The sequence below is a fragment of the Microtus pennsylvanicus genome, chromosome 7 (genome assembly GCF_037038515.1).
Source record: "Microtus pennsylvanicus isolate mMicPen1 chromosome 7, mMicPen1.hap1, whole genome shotgun sequence".
Taxonomy (NCBI): domain Eukaryota; kingdom Metazoa; phylum Chordata; class Mammalia; order Rodentia; family Cricetidae; genus Microtus; species Microtus pennsylvanicus.
This window is the reverse complement of record NC_134585.1, coordinates 21,445,923-21,466,521: the sequence shown is the minus strand read 5'-3', so window position 1 is coordinate 21,466,521 and position 20,599 is coordinate 21,445,923. Positions and strand designations below refer to the sequence as shown.

General features: G+C 48.3%; 1 protein-coding gene across 2 annotated transcripts in view; it reads right to left on the bottom strand.

Annotated features, from left to right (window-relative positions):
• The window catches only part of Srgn (serglycin), a 40,372-nt gene extending 32,621 nt beyond the window's left edge, over positions 1 to 7,751 (bottom strand). The window contains exons 1-2 of one of the 2 annotated variants that reach the window (XM_075980140.1): positions 7,661 to 7,751; positions 879 to 968 (exon numbers count right to left, since the gene is read on the bottom strand). The gene's annotated coding sequence lies outside the window, so the exon portion shown is untranslated. The remainder of the gene's footprint in view (positions 1 to 878; positions 969 to 7,660) is intronic. The other variant, XM_075980141.1, reaches the window with a different exon arrangement.
• Positions 7,752 to 20,599: the final 12,848 nt, after the last annotated feature.

Below are 20,599 nucleotides of genomic sequence, written 5' to 3'. Positions count from 1 at the left end.
CACACACGTGTTGAGGAGGTGGATATCTTATCTGCTGCCTCCAAACCCTTCACCACCGGAGTCACCCAGTCAAACCTAAACACTTGTGTAGGAATCTCCAGGCAGGCCCCTTAATCCTGCCCTGACAATGGTGCAGGGAAAGGCTGTTCTGTTAGCACCCTGGGATGGCGTCTCCTATCCTGTGCCTGTTTGCTGAAACAGAGATGAGGAAAGTCTCCAGAGGGCGTGTGGTGACAGAAGCCCCAGAGAGGTCCAAGTCCAGAGATAAGAAGGGCCTTGAGACACCTGACTGCTCGCCAGTTCCCCACACAGGGTGATGATTACCTCAGGGCAGCCCGACTAGATGGAGCTAGGGTCATCCTGCTTGCCCTCCCCCACGCAGGGGAGACTGAAGCTGGGCTGGTTTCATGTGTTGGCCCAGTATCTCACAGACATCCACACCCCTCCACCCTACTTGTCTCCCCATGATGTCAGCACACGTGACTCACCAGAGCAGCAATTCACAACCCCTTTGGGGGTCGAACAACCCTTTCCCTGGGGTCACACATCAGATCTCCTGCATATCAGCTCTTTGCATGGCAGTTCATAACAGTCGCAAAATTACAGTTACGAAGTAGCAATGAAAATAATTTTATGGTTGGGGGTGGCCACAGAATGAAGAACTGTATTAATGGGTCACAGCATTAGGAAGGTTGAGAACCACTGTATCAGAACAAGGACTGTCTGAACCCAGGACAACTAACTGTATGTGCCTGGCATATAGCAGGCTCTCAGCCTGTGGCTCAGCCCAGGACTATAGACAGCATGAGGACCAAGCTTGGCAGAGTGCACTGTCCCCTTCTGTCACATGAATGCCCCGAGGAAACTAATGAACTTACCTGAACTTTGTGTCCACACCTGTTAAAACAGGGCAATTAGCCCCCTCCTCCTCACAGCCGTTAGGAGGGTTGAGTTGACTGAAGTTCGTGCTGTTTTGAGAGAAGATCTTATGTAGTCCAGGCTGGCCTCCAGCTCAGTTGCTATGTCACTGAGACTAACCACCACACACTGCCCGAAAACTCCAGCCTCCGCCTCCCAGGCGCTGGGATTGCAGCCACGCTCCCTGACTGCCGGTTTATGTGGCAGTGGCCATCAAACCCAGGGCCTGGGATATGCCAGTAAAACACCAGGTGTGCTGCCCCCAGCCCCTAGGAGAGCTGAGCTGTAGCGCCCTGGCCCGTTTGTACTGAGTGGTGGCAGCTCTCTCTATATTAACACACTTGCTACTTGCTAGATTGGCTGTGCCTCTCTTCCGACACCTCGCTTCTGTCCGGTCACCTGCCTCACGAGGCTGTGGGGGTGCCGCATGTACAGGCTTTGACACACTGCTTATAAAACAGTATAGGAAACCAGCGTCCTGTGCTATATACCGTCTTCTGGGGAATCTTGGAAATTGAGTGGTCATCCAGTTGCCCACATGGATGAATGCAGCTCAGTAGTCCACAATGAGACTCCGGTCCTCTGGTAGAACAACCGGTGCTCTCAACCACTGAGCCAGCTCTCCAGCACCAAAGTAGAGTTATTGAATGGTTTGAAGTTCACCTACTAGGCTAGGCTGGCTGGCCCAGGGAGCTGGCCATAAAAGGGTCTTCTTGTCTCCTTTTTTTGTTTGTTTGTTTTTTGTTATTTTGTTTTTGTATTTTTTTGAGACATGGTTTCTCTGTAGCTTTGGAGCCTGTCCTGGAACTAGCTCTTGTAGACCAGGCTGGCCTCCAACTCAGAGATCACCTGCCTCTGCCTCCCGAGTGCTGGGATTAAAGGCATGCACCACCACCACATGGCTAGAATGTTTTAATAACTTAGAACTTTTCATGACAATGAAACACATCTGCTCCTGGCAGCACCAGTTACTTCAAGAGGATGATGGGCATCGAAGAGGCTCCTTATGGAGTTGGTTAGCCATTTGGGCAAGAAACTGCTCTTGCCTGGACTGCTTGATATTATGCTGTATGAACTAGACATGCAACACCCGCAAAGAAATGACTGCTAAAGTTGCCTAAAGGTGAGACAGCCCTTTAGGGTTCCTGCTTCATGAAAGAATCTGCTAGACATTCTGCAGGACACAGAAGAAAGCAACTGATGGACTTTGCCATTACAAGGCAGAACAGATCTTCAAATTTCCTAACTGATGGAAAAGTCTGCTGGGTACTATGGACCTATAGACTGAAGATGGGTGCCCCAATGTTACAGAAGAACTTTGGGTGACTGTCCAGGCAGTGAGATGTCTCTGTCATTTCTAGAGTTGCTGCTAATAATGCACTTTCTGTTTACTTAGGTAATATCCTTGTGGAGTCTTTGATGTAATTGAAGAATAGTTATAGTTTTTCTTAGCTATGATGAAAGATAAAGTAGATATAAATATTGTAACTGTAATTCCTGCTTGATACCTGTTTTGTTATATGTAATTTTACTATGTTAAAGGTAAAACCTTCCTTTTTATTTAGACAGAGAAAGGGAAGTGATGTGGAAAGTCCTTCTGTATATGTGTTGCTTTTATTGGTTAATAAAGAAGCTGCCTTGGGCCTGTGCATGGCAGAATAGAGAGAGGCAGGGAAAACTAAAGTGAATGCTGGGAGAAAGAAGGCAGAGTGAGAGAGATGTCATGGAGCCACTGCCTGGAACAGATGAGCCAGAACCTTACCAGTAAGCCATGTGGTGATACACAGATTAATAGAAATGGGTTAAATTAAGATGTAAGAGCTAACCAATAAGAAGGTAAAGCTAATAGACCAAGCAGTGATTTAATTAATACAGTTTCTGTGTGGTTATTTTGAGTCTGGGCAGCCAGGAACGAACAAGTGGCCTTCCACAACACCCTAGGCTTCATGAGAGTTTGTCTTAAAAACCAAAACAAGCCAGGCAGTTGTGGTCTTGCCTTTAATCCCAGCACTCCACAAGCAGAGACAGGTGGGTCTCTGTGAGTTCAAAACAAAACCATTTTACAGAATCCATTTAATTGAAAAGAATTGACTTACACGAAGGCAAGATGAAAGATTCTTGGCTCCTGTAATTCTGGTTCATACACTGGAAATTACAAACTATTCTCCATGGGTGGGCTTCCCTGAGGTTATTATTTTGTTTTTGCAGTATTGAGGATGAACATACTAGGAAAGCAGTCTTACCCCTAGAGAATGCTTGTTCCTCTCTCTCTCTCTCTCTCTCTCTCTGTCTCTCTCTCTCTCTCTCTCTCTCTCTCTCTCTCTCTCTCTCTCTCTCTCTCTCTAACTCAGAGATGCCCATTTGCTCTATCCAGATCTGTCAAAGAAATCACCATCCATCCCAGTGGACCTTCAGACTGGGAATGCCAGCAGGCCATTTCTGTTAAATGTGAGGGCACCTTGAAGGCCTGGCGAACAGGCCCTGCTGTGGGAACCAAAGAAATTCCATTTTATCCCTTTATTTAGGTTATTTGAAACAGGGTCTCTCTGCACAGTGTTGGCTGGCCTCAAACTCACAGAGCTCTGCCTACCTCTGCCTCTTGAGTTCTGGGATTAAAGGTGTACGCCACCAGGCCGGGTGAACTTTTACATTTTCAAGATGACAGAAGTGTTTAAGGAAGTCCCAACCACCAGCAGAACTGAAACCGCCTCTCCTAGAGAGGTGTTTCTAAAGGACAACCTCTGGTACTTTGGGTGACTGAGGGAACCAGCCCCCTCTATTTCAGAGTGAATTCTCTAACCCTACTGGCCAGCCAGGAGATCCAGGCCTCCCGATGCCCTACCAGGGCTGTGCCTAGCACAGAGGAGGAAGGCACTTCCGAAAGGAGACCCGTAGTTCTTATTTCCATGTCGAACAATGCTTCCAGTCTCCTCAGATAATAGAAATAAGAGCTCGGGGTATGTGTGTGTGGCAGGGGCTACCTGTAATCCCAGCACTGGAGGCTGAGGCAGGAGAATCACGAGTTTGAAACTAGCGTGGGCAACGTAGTGAGTCCCATCTTTAAAAGGGAGTGGGGAGCCAGGCATAGTGGCACACGCCTTTGATTCCAGCACTTAAAGGCAGAGGCAGGTGGATCTCTGGGAGTTTGAGGCCAGCCTGGTCTACACAGTGAGACCCCGTCTCTAAATGGGGGGCAAGTATCAAAGGAGGGGTGGAGGAAAGAAAACAAAGATAAAAATAAATAAAAATACACATTTGCTTACTCTACTAAAGACTAAAGACTGCCTTGGTAAGCCTGTAATCCCTGCACTCAGGAGGCTGGCAGATCTCTGTGAGTTTGGGGCTAGCATGGTCTATATAGTAAGTTACAGGACAGCTAGGGCTACACAGAAAGACCCTGTCTCAAACAAAATAAAACAAAACAAAAGCCTGTTATAGAATTTTTAAAAGACTGCCAGGAGGTAGTGGTGCACACCTTTAGTCCCAGCACTCGGGAGGCAGATGCAAATGGATCTCTGTGAGTTGAGGCCAGCCTGGTCTACAGAGTGAGTTCCAGGACAGGCTCCAAAGTTACACAGAAACCTTGTCTCAAAAAAAAAAGAATTTAAAAAGGTTACAAAAGGTTACTAGCCAGAAACTCAAACAACCGTGTGCGTGTGTGTGCCTCTGTGTCAAGGCTTGGAACTATCTGTGAACATAACGGTGGGAGATGTTTAGTGCTCAGATTTGACCTGGAGATTTCCACACATCAAACTCCTGTATTCTTTGTCTCCAAGGCTGGCTTTGGTGTCCTTCAAACTTTGGGGACTTGCCAAAGCATTTCTCACATAGGGTCACACTGTGACAGTATACTGAGCCTTAGGGCGTTCTGAGGGAAGGACACTGAACCTGACTCTGTTTCGAGTCCTGGAATCTGTAAATAAGGAGCTCTCTCTGAAGCTTCATCCCGCCTCATCTTTACCAGATAAGGGATGAAGGAGAAACCACTCCAGGCCCACGGAAATACGAAACCACAGTGAGTCCAAAATACATTTGTTTCATTAGTTTTGTTGGGTGGAGTTTTGTTGTTGTTTGAGATAGGGTCTCACTCTAGCCCAGACTAGCCTGAAACTGGTCTCAAACTGGTGACTCTCCTCCTGCCTCAGCTTCTCAAGTTATGAGAGTACAGGTTTGAGCCTGGTTTAGAATTGGTGTTTTATAGACAAGGGTGTCCTAGGGCCCCTGGGGCCCACTACCTGAGGTTAGTCACCCCAAATCTGGCTGCACATGAGAACCACTGGAGGGACTCTGGGGCCAGAACAGACGAGATTCCAGGATAAAGTCACACCTCTTTAATTTGCCCTTCTTCCTGCATTCTTTCTCTTAGACTTCCCGGTGGCTGGTTGGATTATTTACTTATTTAGGTGCTAGAGACTGAATATAGAACCTAAGCAGTTAGGGAAGGACTCTACCACTGAGTTCTATCCCTTCAGCCCTTTTCTTAACAAACAAGACAGAACTGTGGGCCTCTGAGTGACTGGGATCAGGACAAGGACGTATGTGGCTTCCCCTAATGATTCCAATATTAGCCAAGATTAGGGGCCAAAGCTCCTCCTTGGGCCAGTCAGGACCTAGCCTCCTCCCCTCTAGATGCTAGACCTCAAACAAGGACACACAATGTCGCTCGGCTCCTCACTCCACAGCTGTCCCCTTGCCAGCTTGCACAGAGCATCTCGAGTGTATGTGGCTATGGTGCCACACTGGCATGTATTCTCCACGGTTGATTCTCACACTTGGTGTACATTGGGATTGAAAGAAACAAAAGATGGGCCGGGGAACTCGCTCAGTCAATACATTTGTGATACAAGTAAAAAGTCCTAAGTTTCATCCCTAGAGCCCTTGGAAAAACCAAACAACCTACCTACCAAACAACCAATCAGAAAGCTGGGCACGGTGGCATGTGCTTGCAAGCCCCATGCTAGGGAGGTGGCTCCCTGGCCAGCTAATCCTAGTCAAATCTGCAAGCTCCGGGTTCATTGACAGAACCCTGCCTCTAAAACCAAGTCAGAAAAAGTTTATAAGCCGGCGTGATAGCACACGCCTTTAATCCAGTACTTGGATTGCAGAGACAGGTAAATCTCTATAAATTCAAAGCCCGCTTGCTCTATTAGTGAGTTTCAGGCCAGCTGGAGCTAAATGAGGAGACTCCAGCTCAAAAACAAACACTAACCAATCAACCAAATAAATAAAACTAAACTAAAAGCCAACGTAGGTGCTCTGATTGACTTCTGGATTACATATGTGTGTATGTACATGCACATACACAGGTGCATGCGCACACACACACATACACACACCATAAAGGATGCAAGTACTTCTTTTATGAAGTTAACTATAAGAAATATGTTTCTTATATGGTTTCATTCCAATTCTACCTCAAATAAATCAATCTCTCTCTCTCTCTCTCTCTCTCTCTCTCTCTCTCTCTCTCTCTCTCTCTCTCTCATCTTCAGTGAGTACCTTTACATACCCTTTACTGACGAGTGAATTCTATGACTGCAAGGCAATCAATGTTTGTCTCAATCCAAAACAAGCTACATTTTTTTTTGTTTTTGTTTTTAGAGATGGGGATCTCAAGTAACCAAGGCTGGTCTCAAATTCAATATGTAGGCTGAGGTTGGCCTTGAACTCCTGATCTGCCTGCTTCTGTCTCCCAAGTGCTGGGATTCCAAGCCTACAACCACATTTTGCTTTCTGTTTTGTTTGACCCAGGGTCTCAGTCTGTAACCCAGGCTGGCCTGGAACTTACTCTGTAACCCAGAGCGGCCTAGAAACGGAGGTGGTCCACCTGCCTAATGCAGCACTCCCTCTTACACACTCAATGGATCAAATGACATTCAAACCCCAATGGATCAAATGACATTCAAACCCCAGGTTTGCCACAAAGTATCTAGGGGAAAGAATGAATAGACTGGTGGGTCTCAAATGGACCAGCTTCCTCTAGAGGTCAGAACAGAACGCTGAGCCTCTGCAAGGAGAACATCTTGCCCCAGGCCATACGATCAGCAGGGGAAAGCCAGGATCCAAGCCTAGCTGTCTACAAAGACAGGGCTCTTTAGTTTGACAGCAGTCAACCCAAGATTCTGATCCAGGATCCCAAACTCCAAGTCAGGGACTCTTTCTACCATCAGCAGAGAGATGTTCTTGGGGCACTGTGAAAGTCACAGCCAAGGTCTTCTCAGCAGATAGAAGTAACAGTCAAAGAGGACAGCCTGGGCCAGGCAGTGGTGGTACACACTCCCAGCATCAGGAGGCAGAGGCAGAAGCATCTCTGGGTTTAAGGTCAGCCTGGTCTACAGAGCAAGTTCTAGGACAGTCAGGACACAGAGAAGCCTTGTCTCAAAAAAAAAAAAAAACAGAGAGAGAAGTGGGGTGGAGGGGGGAGGGCAGAACAGCCTGGAACACAGAGTAACAATGCCTGGAGTGAAGCCCCCAGGTAGCCTCCAGCCCCTCCACATCCCCAACCTCAGCCCCTCAGCCCGGATGACCTTGAATACAACTCTTCCACTCTGCGTTTCTTTCTCCGAGGTGGCGTAGCCATGGTTGCGTCCAAGGCAGACCGACTGAGGTCAGACGCACAAAGGTCTACTACTGGTAATGTCTTCTTTATAAGGAAAAATGGACCTGTTTTTACCCTAAGCCAAGCCACCTCCCGGGAGAATCACCAGGTTACTTCCCGAAAAGACAGAATACTTCTACTCACCTGTCTCGAGCCCCGTGCCTGACCTTCCTGGGCTGTTCTGGCAGGACTGTGATCTGTTGAGAGTCTCTTTCCAGGGAGATCTTAAATTGCCGGCCACTTGGCACAGTTGGAATAGAGAAAGTTTAGTTAAGAGTCTTTTACATACAATAGGACTGGCTTCCGGTCAGCTGACCCTCTGATCCAACAGAGGGGCTCAGAGATTACGTCTCAAGGCCTACCCAACAAGGGGGGGAGCAGTAGCAGTGGGGGAAAAGTCAGGCAACAGATTCAAGGTCCCACTGTTTTGTGGACCGGGATTTGTTTCTTGTGTTTGGGACTTAGTGTTTTAAAGAGAGTCCCGGTAGCTTTAGGGTGGAGCTTGGTGTACTTGCCTGCATAAGAGGTGAACTGGGTTCAATCCTGGCACTAGAAATAAATAAAAACACAAAAGCAGTGGTACCAAATGTAAGTAGGGTGCAATTTGATTCTTTGTTGTTGTTGTTTTGTTTTGTTTTTCAAGACAGGGCTTCTCTGTGTAGCCCTGGCTGGCCTCGAACTCACAGAGATCTGAGTGCTGGGATTAAAGACAAGTGCCACCACCACAGGCTGTAATTTAATGCATTTTGTTTTTGTTTCTTCGAGACAGGGTTTCTCTGTGTAACAGCCCTAGCTGTCACGGAACTAGCTCTTGTAGACCGGGCTGGCCTCAAACTTACAGAGATCCCCTGCCTCTGCCTCCCACGCACTGGGATTATAGGCATGCACCACCACCGCCCAGCCCTGTAATTTCATATCTACTTCATTTTCTCTTTCCTTCATTCTGTGGCCCAAGTCACAACCAATGAATGAGGTTTAAGCATCTTTCACAACCTGACACCTCAAGGAGTTCAGTCGTGATCTCATCACAAGAGTCTCTGTCCGCTGAATTTGATATTAAGCCCCTAACCCTCAGAGAAGCCCCCATGAGACATTAGTGTGCAGGAGCTCAGTGTTACAGTGCCAAACACCAGGGCAGTTAGATCCCCAGTTCCAGCAAAGGAAAACACACTCTGAACACTGACCAAAACCATAAAATCATTCACGGCATCATTGGTTTTTTTTGTCTTGTTCCGTTTTATTTTATGTGCGCTGGTGTTTTGCCTTCCTGCATGTCTGTATGGGGGTGTCAGGTACCCTAGAGCTGGAGGTACAGATAGTTGTGAGCTGCGGTGAGAATGCTGGGATTACCCACAGCATTTATAACACAGAAGCACAATTGAACTTGCGGTTTGCTCCCCTGGTTGAGGAATTCACCTAGAATCTGCCCATTCTTGTGGATGTATCCATGAGATGTGTTCGGGCCTCAGTTTCCCCAATTGTAACAAGAAGTGTCTAGATTTATTTGACTGGCCACCTCAAAGATGGCGGTTCCACAGTTCTCCTACATGTTCCCGTTCTCAGAAGTTATGTATGGAAGAGGCACTCAAAGAGACCTTAGGAGTCCTAGTGGGTGAACACGTAAAAGGCACAAGGCAAGGCCCTGGGAGGAGATAGAGGAAAGAATGCTTGTCCCAGCACAAGATACTGTCAGCTTTCCCTAGATCAAAGTTTGCCCTGATCATGGAGGAACAAGCCCCATGGTCAGGCCACACCTTTCTATCAGACAATGGCCAAGGGAAAGACATTCAACCAGTAAACAATGATTGCTGCAAACTCTGGGGGTGTGAAGAAGAGTGTGGAGGTGCCTGACGTCATGGAGGGGCAGATGGACCACTCCCAGATGAGGCAGTCACAAATGAAGAGGACAGATTCAGTGACGGGTTGCTCACCGCTGAGCCCCAGTGCCCGGAACAGTGGCCCGGTGTTCGTGAGTATCCAGAAAATACTTCTGGAATGAACGACGCCTGATGGAGTAGCTTTGGACTTAAGGTGATAGAGGTGTGTGTAGAAGGTGGAGGAGGAAGGCCGGGCGTTAGGCCACCCTGGATGTATAGTGAACTTGAGATCATCCTGGGCTGCATGAGACCTTAGCTCAAAGAGTTAAAGAAAAGTGGGTGCAACAGTTATATCCTTAAACCCAACACTCACTCAGGAAACAGAGGCAGGGGGATTTCTGTGAGTTTGGGGTCTCCCTGATCTATATAGCAAGTTTCAGTTCAGGCTGATGGGAGAAAACCCAACAGTGGCAGAGGAAAGGAAAGTCACCGAACCCTGAGGTGTTGGACTGAGCAAGTTTCATCTTAATTTCCCCTTTAACCTGTGGGATCGCAAACACTGGGATCCCAGCTGACAGCGGTGTGGGGCTGGTTCTCTCTTCTGCCATATGGGTCCCAGGGGTCAATGGCATGTTTGCTCAGGAAGAGCATTTCCCAGCGCCCAGACAGCTCGCTGGCCCTGGAGCACCAATTTTGAGGTGTGTAGCTCATGCCAGCCCTATTCCTTTTATTTTTATGGGCAAATAGCGCTCCATATATCTGTACCACCAGGCTTCCTCCACTCATCTGGGGTGGACCTTAGCTACAGGTAGTACTGCTATGAACTTTGTCATGTGTGGTTTTATTCGACATATACTACTTTTATCTCTTTCTCACGCATATAGCCAAGACTGGAACTCCTGTGCCACTGAAGAACTCTGTGTTTCTTTTTCTTTCTTCCCTTTTTGGATTTTTCAGGACAGGGTTTCTCTGCATAGCATTAACTATGCGGGAACTCACTCTGTAGACCAGCCTGGTCTTAACTCATAGAAATCCTCCTGCCTCTGCCTCCATAGTGCTGGGATTAGAGGAGTGGGTCACCCCTGCCCAGAGCACTTTCCTTCCTTTTCTTCTTCTTTTTTCTTTGTTTTTCAAGACAGGGTTTCTCTGCAGCTTTGGAACCTGTCTGTCCTAGAACTTGAAGACCAGGCTGGCCCTGAACTCGCAGAGATTCTCCTGTTTCTGCCTCCCAAGTGCTGGAATTAAAGACGTGAGCCACCACTACCTGGCATACATGAAAATACTTTTTAAATAAACGAATGGGCTGGGTGCAGTGTCACATGTCTTTAATCCCGGCACTCCAGAGGCAGAGGCATGTGGGTCTCTGTGAGTTCGAGGCCAGCCTGGTCTACAGAGTGAGTTCCAGGACAGCTGGAGATGCACAGTGAGACCCTGTCTCGATGAACAATCTACTGAGTGTAACAGAGAGGATTGAAGGTATCAAATCCTATAAAACACTCAAACCCAGGCACTAGTAAACACCGGTTGGACAGTAGCATTCAAAGCTGATTGTCATATTGACATTGGGGTCTGAGTGCTGGTCCATCCAGCTCCCCACCGGCACGCTGCCCTGCACACAGATGGCTCTGACATTAACCAGGACACCCTGGTTTCAAAATCTCTGCAGTTCAGGGCATCTGGTGGGATGCTCGGATTAGAGTCCCCCATGCACAGAGAGGGAAGTGGCTCTATGTGATTTATCCTTTCTCCCTAAGCAGATGGCGAGGCCTTTGAGTCGAGTCCTTTTCCTCCTAGAATCGGAGGCAGAGAGAGGGGTGGGAGGCTGAAGGTGCTTAGCGTCTGGAAACGGATGGACTCGAGAAGACAAATTCCCACTCTGCTTTCAGTAGCTGTCTGACTTCAGTGCTCTCAAGACTGTCCAAGCCCCCTTCAGTCAAGTCAGCAGTGACCTGTACAAGGTGGTGGCACTTGGCGAACAGTGCTGCCGGGAGCCAGAGTCCTGCCTAGACCACACACCCGGCAGGGCCAGTGGAATACAGGAAGGACACAAGGCCAAAAGGAAGCGGTCCTTGGGAGTTGTCCTCTGATCGTTATCATAGCTGTGGTGAAATGGAAGTTGCTGTTCAGAGCTTTGTCATCTCCTAGCTCCGTGGATGCTTCTCTTGCTATTTTTATTAAGTAGGAACAGGAACAGAAAGTTTTCATTGAACTTTATGAAGATGAACCCGAAAGGCGGAGGAGCTGAAACCAACGCCCCGGCTGCTGCGCTTCGTCATCGGCCCACGAGTCCCAGAAAGGGTCAGCACCCTCAGCTGTTCCCTGTTCCTAAGAATCTCGAGAGTTGACTCTGATGCATTATTGGTGAGTTATGACGAAGAGTAATCTTTTCCTTGCGAAGCCAAGGCCACATCCGAAGTGAACGTCACGTGCTTTCCCTTCTCCAGTGTGAGGACAGACACGTGTGTCTTTGGAAGGGTCTCTTTACATGAACTTCACTAAGAATGGCTTGCTGTCTGTTTAAAAGGAGATCACAGAATTTTTTTCTACTGAAATAAATAAGAAGCTAAAAAATAAAAAAATCTGGGCTGGAGAGATGGCCCAGCCATCTACAGTCTGCTCTTGCCGAGGACCTAGGTTCAGTTCCAAGCAGCCACATCTTAGCTCATGACCATTTGTCCCATGGTCCCATGGGCACCTGGCCTCCCAGGGTACACACAACATTTATACATACAAAATAATCAAATCTTAAAAAAATTAAGAAGGTTAGGACTTCAAAGCTAGCCTCAGCTACATGGTGCGTTCTAGATCAGGCCACCCTGTGCTACATAAGACTGTTTGAAAAACAGAATTAAAGTCTGCTATAAAACAGGCTGTGGTGGTGCGGGTCTGTGATCCCAGAAATAAGGAGATGGGTGGGGACGGATCCGAAGTTGAGGTCATCCTGAGGAACAAGGAACTTGATAGACCCCTGGCAGGGTGACAGATTGGGGAGAGGGGACACAGAGATAATAAAAGTGGTGAACTCTGGCTTCTCCCTCGCCTCCGACCCGAGACAAAGGCTTGGCGGACTTATTCTCCCACCAGCATGCCTCTTCTGGCTGACCAGTCCAGGATGGTTTGGGAACGAGGAAGGCCAGTTATGAACATGCTCACCTGACGTCCTGAGCCTGTAACTCCCCTCTTTCTTAGTCTCAGAGAATCAAACCCACATTAGGGGATGGGGACCCATCCCAGGCCACCAAGGATGCTTAGGACCTCTGGACTTTTGTCAGGGGAATGTATTTCAGGCCCCTCTCTGCTCTGCAGGGAGTCTTTCTCTGTGGTGCTTTGTTCTCTCTCTCTCTCTCTCTCTCTCTCTCTCTCTCTCTCTCTCTCTCTCTCTCTCTCTCTCTCTCTCTCTGTGTGTGTGTGTGTGTATGAGTGTGAGTATATGTTTTTTCAATTGTAATACGGTTTGTCACCTGTTGCTGCCTGCTGTATCTGAGATTTCTCCTGCCTTATAATCTTATAATTTTTTAGTCAGTGGAGAAAATGAACCCAGTCAGGGCCACAAGACAGTAGTAGTCCTTGGCTCCATTGAGAGTTTGAGGCCAGCCTGGAGCAGAGATCCTATCTCGAAACAAAATGAAAAAGCACCACACATTAATATTTTAAGGCTTTCCTTTTTTTTTTCCAGTGGTAAGTTGGGATTCTCTTTCTTTTCTTCCTTCCTTTTCTTATTTAAAATTTTTGATATGGAGTCTTCCTTGTAGCCTAGACAGCTCTGGAACTCTAGGCTGGCCTCAAACCAGTGGTGATCCTCCTGCCTCAGCCTCCCAAGGGTTAGGATTACAGGTGTGAGCCACCAAGTATAGCTTCTATGACAGTTTCAAGGAACGAGGGGGGCTAGGCGGTGGTGGCGTACTCCTTTAATCCCAGCATCTGGGGAGGCAGAGATAGGTGGATCTCTGTGAGTTCAAGGGCAGCCTGGTGTACAAAGTGAGTTCCAAGACAGCTAGTGCAGTTACACAGAGAAACCCTGTCTCTAAAAACAAACAAAAAAGAAGGTAGGGGGATACTAAGCTTCCGTGGGATGGGGATGTGGCTTGAAAAGTTCATCTCTGGCTTATGTTTTGAAGGCATTATTATCTAGGAGAGTTTTATGGACAAAGAACACCAGAATACAAGACTCTACTCCCAAACTCATTAATGCTGACAAGGGTGGGGCAGGAACAGACGTTTGTTTGGAAGACGTCTGAGACAGGGGGATGAATTATACAGCGATCCAGGGAATTTCCCTAAGAACGCAAGGAAACTTAAGGAAACACGCTCTCCAGCAAGTCTGTTGCCCTAAACTGGTAAATTATCGAATTAAAACCCAGATAAAGCCTGGGAGTGTGGGCAGTGGCTGCCGAGCATAACATCCTGGCTTCTACCCCAGCACAGCAAACAACAACAATAAAAAACAAAACAAAAACAAGAGACCGCCTTGTAGGCAGGAAGAGCTGGCTTCCCTTTGATGGTGAGAAACAAATCAAACTGAATAATAAAAAGAAAAGGCAAAGAAGCAATACAAAAAACCAGAAGACAGCGAGGCCCCAGAGAAGGCATAACTCTCCAGGCCATACTCGCAAGGGCTCCGCCAGGTCCTGCCCATACCAGGTACCCTAGGACCTGCCCCCAGACCTCAGCAATGAAGTTCTGCCTCCGTACTTGAAGGGTGACAGCTTAGACGAAATGGACACAGAGAACACCCTGGACCTCTAGACACAGAGCCCTAGACGTACAGCCGGAAATTGGCATCCCGGATCACTCCGGAGCCCTTTGGGGATGTGGGTTAGCCCAGCTCTGGGGAGGACCAGTCACCGATTCCCTCCTGGTATTTGTAGGTAGAAGCAGTTGGGAGCTTTTGAAACATCATCCACTATTTCCAGCAGGTTCCTTGTGTTCTCAGCAGCCCTTCTAGGAAAGGCCAAGAGAAGCCCTGAGAGGTGTCTGTTCTTCCGAGGGGGGGACAACAAGAGGACACCACTTCCTGGTGCACATGCCAGCCACTGGCCCACTTTCCTTTTAGATTCAGAAAAGATGGATATTCTGAGGTCACTGTGGTTTGGTTCTTGTTAAAAGTCTGAGTCTGGGTTGCCAAGATGGCACAGTGGGGAAAGTCTGGCGACTGAGCTCAATCCCTGGAAGCCATGCGGTAGGGGGAAAGAACCAGCTCCAGCAAATTGTCCTCTAGCCTCCGCGCGTGCATGCCACGGCACATGCGCATGTCCACGTGCAAGTCACATCACATGCGCACGACCACAGAAATGCACGTCTATACGTAAAACCAATACATAAATGAAATAAAACAAAATCTGAAGCTCTGCCGGGCTAGTTCCAGGACAGGAACCAAAAGCTACAGAGAAACCCTGTCTCAAAAAACAGAAAAACAGCAAAAAAAACAAAACTGAAGCTCTGAGTCTGGGGGCTCAGGATGTAGGTCAAACGATAGAATACTTGCCTTGTGTACATGAGGCCCTGCACTTGCTTTCAGGCTTTTTGGTTGGTTGTTTTGTAAAGACAGGCTCTGACGTAGCCCAGGCTTTCCTCCAACTCACTACTTGTAGAGGATGACCTTGAACTCTTGACCTCCGGCCTTCAGTTCCTTAGTGCTGGGTTGAGTGGTAAGCGCCACCAGTTTATGCAGTGCTGGGGATCGAACTCAGGGCTTTGTGCGTGCTGGGTAAGCACTACCAACAGGGCTACACTCCCAGCCTCCTTGGGTTTGATCTCAAGCAAAAATCAGTTCTGAGCCTTCCTCTGCAGGAGGAGGAGAAGCTTAAATACAGGAAGACCTGCTGGTCTGGCACAGAATCAAAAGGTCGGAGGAGGATGAGAACTGGGAAGAATCCGGAGGCCTCTTTTATCTTCTGTCCCCGAGCGTCCTGTGTTTATTCTTACCATTTAATTTCTCTAGTGTGTGATGGAAATGGAAGTGTGGGCTCCCACCACCTCCATCCCACTTCCTCCTCTGTGAGGGAGACGGTGAAGAACAAAAAAGATGGCACTCAAGCCACCAGGTGCCACGCACCACGCCGTCTGCGCTCTATGCTCCACCATACAGTTCGCGAGCTTCAGGCAAGGGGCTGGAGGTTGAAACACACAAAGACACACACAGACAGAGAGACAGAGACTCGGACCTCTAGTCGCTGGTAAGAAGCCCTTTATTCAATAGCGCCACGAAGGCTTATATACCCAACAGTCAGGTGGGCCAACAGGTGAAAACCTTATCCTCTGATCCTCAAGGCCAAGGCAACACGTGCTTGTGAAGCAGAGCTGGTAAACAACTTTGACACAGCTTTCAGTAACTCAAATCAGAAGGAAAGTAAAGATCTCTAGCAGGGAAGAGCAGCTGGAGGCCAGGACTCCAAATGGTCCCAACAATCAGGTTCCCCGGGGTCCTGGCTGTGTCACAAGCCCAGCCATCAGTGGACCTTGGGGCCTTCATCCCATGTCCCCAGCCTCGCCTTTCTGCTGCACACACAGGGTTTTCCAGTCTTTGGGAAGCAGTTTCTGCACTAGAACACAACCTTCACGTGATGCCTGATCTTTCTTCAGGGCCTGGAAGAGTTCCCTGGCCCAAGAGAAGTAAAGTTTATATCCGAGGGCCTGGTTCTCTGGTGCAGTCACTTCCTGAATCTGACGTTTGACAGTTTTATGTAAGTTGTTACCTCAGGCTTGAAGCTCAGACATCTCCTATGACTCACGACTATCTATTTTGCTCTTTAAAGCCTTGGGTCAGTGAGATGACTAGGCAGGTACAGGCGCTTGCTGCTAAGCTTGATGACCTGAGTTCAATCCCCAGAACCCACACCGTGGAAGGAAAGCATCAGGTCCCACGAATTGCTCTCTGATCTGCATGCATATCCTGTGGCACACACACACACATCCTGTGGCACACACACACACACACATTCTGTGGCACACACACACACACACACATATCCTGTGGCACACACACACACATATCCTGTAGCGCACACACACACATTCTGTGGCACACACACACACACACACATATCCTGTGGCACACACACACACATATCCTGTAGCGCACACACACACATTCTGTGACACACACACCCTGTGGCGCGCACACACACATTCTGTGGCACGCACATTCTATGGCACACACAGAGGGATATTCTTTACTCTGGGGCACTGTTTTCAAATACATTTATTATTCAAATAAGTAAAACATAATAAGAAAATTTAAACAATAAAAAAAATAAAGCATTGGTTAAGTTTCTAGCCTGAAAGGTCATGTTCCATTGTGGTAACATTACTGCTTCTCACCAAATCACTGGTGTGGACTTGGGGGACAGACACTGGGAAATGTGGATCCAAGGGACTCATCTAGCCTGGACTCTAAGACTCCAACATCTTTCTTGTTCAAGTCCTTAGTTTTGGGTTTCTTTTTTCGGGGTGGGGGGGGTGAGGCAGGGTTTCTCTGTGTAGCTCTGACTATCCTGAAGCTCACTTTGTAGACCAAGCTGACCTTGAACTCAGAGATCCACCTGCCTCTGTCTTCCGAGTGCTGGGGTTAAAGGGGTGCTCAGCCACAACCTGGCCCTGGTCATGGTTTTAATAAGAACCAAACCACAGTGACGTGTGCATCTGTCCAGCTTCTCTGAAACTAGAGGGCAAGTGGACACAGCTGCAGCGGACTGCGGAAGAACTGTCTTCACAACAGAAGCCCAGCAGCCTGAGACAGGCCACCCACCCCAGGTCTCTCCGGTCGGCACCACCGGGACACTCACCCTGATGTAAGAGTGGGAAGGGGCTGTCAGAAGGCCACCTACCTGCTTCCGACTTGTGCCTCGCCACAGTCCCGTCCAGAACTTGTCCCTGTCCAGGTCCCAGCCCCAGTCCCAGCTACAAGGCTGTCATGTGTCCTCTCCTCTCATTCTCAGCACCCAGCCCCCAGTCCCTCATCTACCCAGCAAAGCACCCTGAGGGGACTGTGACTGCGGCCTCCACTTCCTTCCTCAGCCCATGTCCTGTCGATGAGAGAAGGGCAATGGTAAGAGACAACAGACAGCCATGGGTCAGTGCACAGTCAAGACTCAGGGACGGCCCTCCCGTCTAAAACCGAGTCTTACCAGGCTAGAGGGAAGTGGTTAGGAGCACTTGTTCTTGCAGAGGACCCTGGTTCTGTTCCTAGCACCTACATGGAAGCTTACAGTCATCCTGCACTCTAGTCCCAGGACATCCAAAGGTCTCTTCTGATGCCTGCAGACACCAGGGCAAGCAGGGCACCCCCTATACATACATGTGAGCAAAACCACTCATACACATAAAATAAATAAAACCTAAGAAGAGTGGGTGGTGGTGGCACACGAGGGAGGCAGAGGCAGGTGGATCTCTGTGAGTTCAAGGCCAGCCTGGTCTACAAGAGATAGTTCCAGGACAGGCTCCAAAACTACACAGAGAAATTCTGTCTTGAAAAACAAACAAACAAACAAACATGCAAATCTAAATCTTTCTCAGGAAGAGGTGCTGGGGGTTAGCCTAGATCCCGCATCACAGAGCTATTCTGCACCCCGGGACGCTGTGTTCAAATACATATAAGATTCAAAGGCAGGCACAGTGTGTGCCGGTGGTCCCAGCACACTGAGGCAGGGGAATTGCTTGAACCAAGGGCTCAGAACCAGCCTGGGATGTATTGTCAGACTCTGTCTCTTCGCTTGTTTTTGTTTTTGAGACAGGCTCTCAAGTAGCTCAGGCAAGCCTCAAGCTTGATGGGCATACCTGAGAATGACCTCGAATTTCCGATCCTCCTGCCTCTCTACCTCCGGACAGGCAGCCACCGCGAGTTCCTGCAGCAAAGGAATGGAACCTGGCGCTGTGTGTGCTAGGCAATCACTCTACCCACTGAGTTACACCTTCAATCCAGACTGCCTCTATAAAAAGAAAACTAGCCAGGCAAGCATTACATAGCAGCATTACATAGCTACAGTCTTAGCACTTGGGAGGTGGAGGCAGTAGGGTTGAGAGTTCAAGGCCAGCTGTCCTATTTACAGTTACTCTTGCTGTGATGAAACACCGTGACCAAAGCAACTTGGGAGGAAAGGGTTTGTTCGGCTTACACTTGCATATCGTCATCTAACCACTGAGGGAAAGTCAGGACAGGAGCTCAGATGGAGCAGGAACCTTGTGGCAGGAGCTGATGCAGAGGCCATGGAGGGATGCTGCTGATTGGTTTGCTCCTCATGGTTTGCTCAGCGTGCTTTCTTATAGGATCCAGGACCACCTGCACAGGGATGGCACCACCCACAAGGGGCTGGACCCTCCCCCACCCATCACTAATTTAAAAAATGCTCTACAGGCTTGTCCATAGCCCCGCTCTCATGGAGGCACTTTCTCAATTGGGATTTCTCCTCCCAGATGACTCTAGCTGGTCAAGTTGACAGTACTCCAGCTTCAACTACTTCACGAATTCGGGAGCCTCTGCCTCAGAAAAACAAAATAAAAGAACAAATCCTTAGCATTTCAATGGAAACAATTATATTGAACACTACTAATGTGTGTGTGTGTGTATGTGTGTGTATGTATATCTATCTATATATCTATATCTATATATTTGGTTTTTCAAGACAGAATTTCTCTGTAGCTTTGGAGCCTGTCCTGGAACTAGCTCTTGTTGACCAGGCTGGCCTCGAACTCACAGAGATCCTTCTGCCTCTGCCTCCTGAGTGCTGGGATTAAAGGCGTGCACTGCCATTGCCCAGTTAATCTTAATATTTTTTAAACAGTAGCATAGGGGCCGGGCAGTGGTGGCGCACGCCTTTAATCCCAGCACTTGGGAGGCAGAGACAGGCGGATCCCTGTGAGTTCGAGGCCATCCTGGTCTACAAGAGCTCCAAAGCCACAGAGAAACCCTGTCTCGAAAAACCAAAACAAAACAACAACAACAAAAAAAAAACCCAAAAAACCCCAGTAGCATAGGGGGCTGGAGAGATGGCTCAGTAATTAAGAGTACTTGCTGCTTTTGCAGAGGACCAAGGTGCAATTCTCAGCATCCACATGGCCACTTACCATCATCCATAACACCAGTTCCAGGGCATCTGATCTCTTCTTCTGGCCTCTATAGGTGCCAGGCGTGTACATGGTGCACAGAATGTGTGCAGACACTCATACACAGAAAATACGTATAAATCTTCTTAAAAGATGGTAGTAGAATGATACATACTATCGCCTTATTAGCACACTAAATCATACAATCCAAGGGCAGATAAGTCTGGACATTACCTTACTTTTTGTTCTGGGGTTTAAATTAAAAACAAAACTGTGGGATGGAAATATTTGTCTTCATTTCCTTTCCTGCTGCTGAGCTCGGGCACTCTGACAAGATGAAATTAGGAGGAGAAACGGGTCCGTTTGAGTTTAGTCTCCGGAGGTAGGGACGGCGAGGTGGCAGGAGCTTGAAGTTGCTGCCCCCCTTCAATACAGTTCCTTATGTTGTGCTGACCCCCAACGAGACAATCGTGCCCACTGCTGCTTCTTAGCTGTAATTTCACTGCTCTTGTGAACGGTAATGTAAATGTTTGGAAGACAGGGGTTTACTAAAGGAGTCTCAACCCATTGAGAACCGGCGTTCTAGAGTATATCAAGTTGAAAATTAACCCTCACCATCAAAGATTGAGCTCAGGGCCTCGTGTGTGTTAGAGCTAGGTCTCTCTCTCTCTCTCTCTCTCTCTCTCTCTCTCTCTCTCTCTCTCTCTCTCTTTCTCTCTCCTTCTCCTTCTTCTCCTTCTCCTCCTCCTCCTCCTCCTTCTCTTCCTCCTCCTCTTCCTCCTCCTCCTCCTTCTCCTCCTCCTCTTCCTCCTCCTCCTCCTCCTCCTCCTCCTCCTCCTTCTTCTTCTTCTCCTTCTTTGCGATTTTCATGTAGCATTACATGTAGGATTATAGGCCTTCAATACCACCAAACCCCAACGACCTTATTTTTGTAGTGCAAATGAACTTAAATGATTCGCAAAATGCCCGTGCTATCTGTGATCTCCATGGGTGACAAAGTCACAGGCCTGGCTCACGCTGTGTGTGCATAGCAGAAGAAAAGGCTCCTTTTCAGGAGGGAGCTGGGGGACGTGAAGCTGTGATTTGTTCCCAGCAGTTCACGAATTCCTTTGAATTCTGTGTGTCACTCTAGCTGTGGCAGAATGCTTGGAGGCCCCAGGTCCAATCCCCAGTACCCATGCTCATACACGCGCGCACATGCACATACTCACGCGTGTACACACAC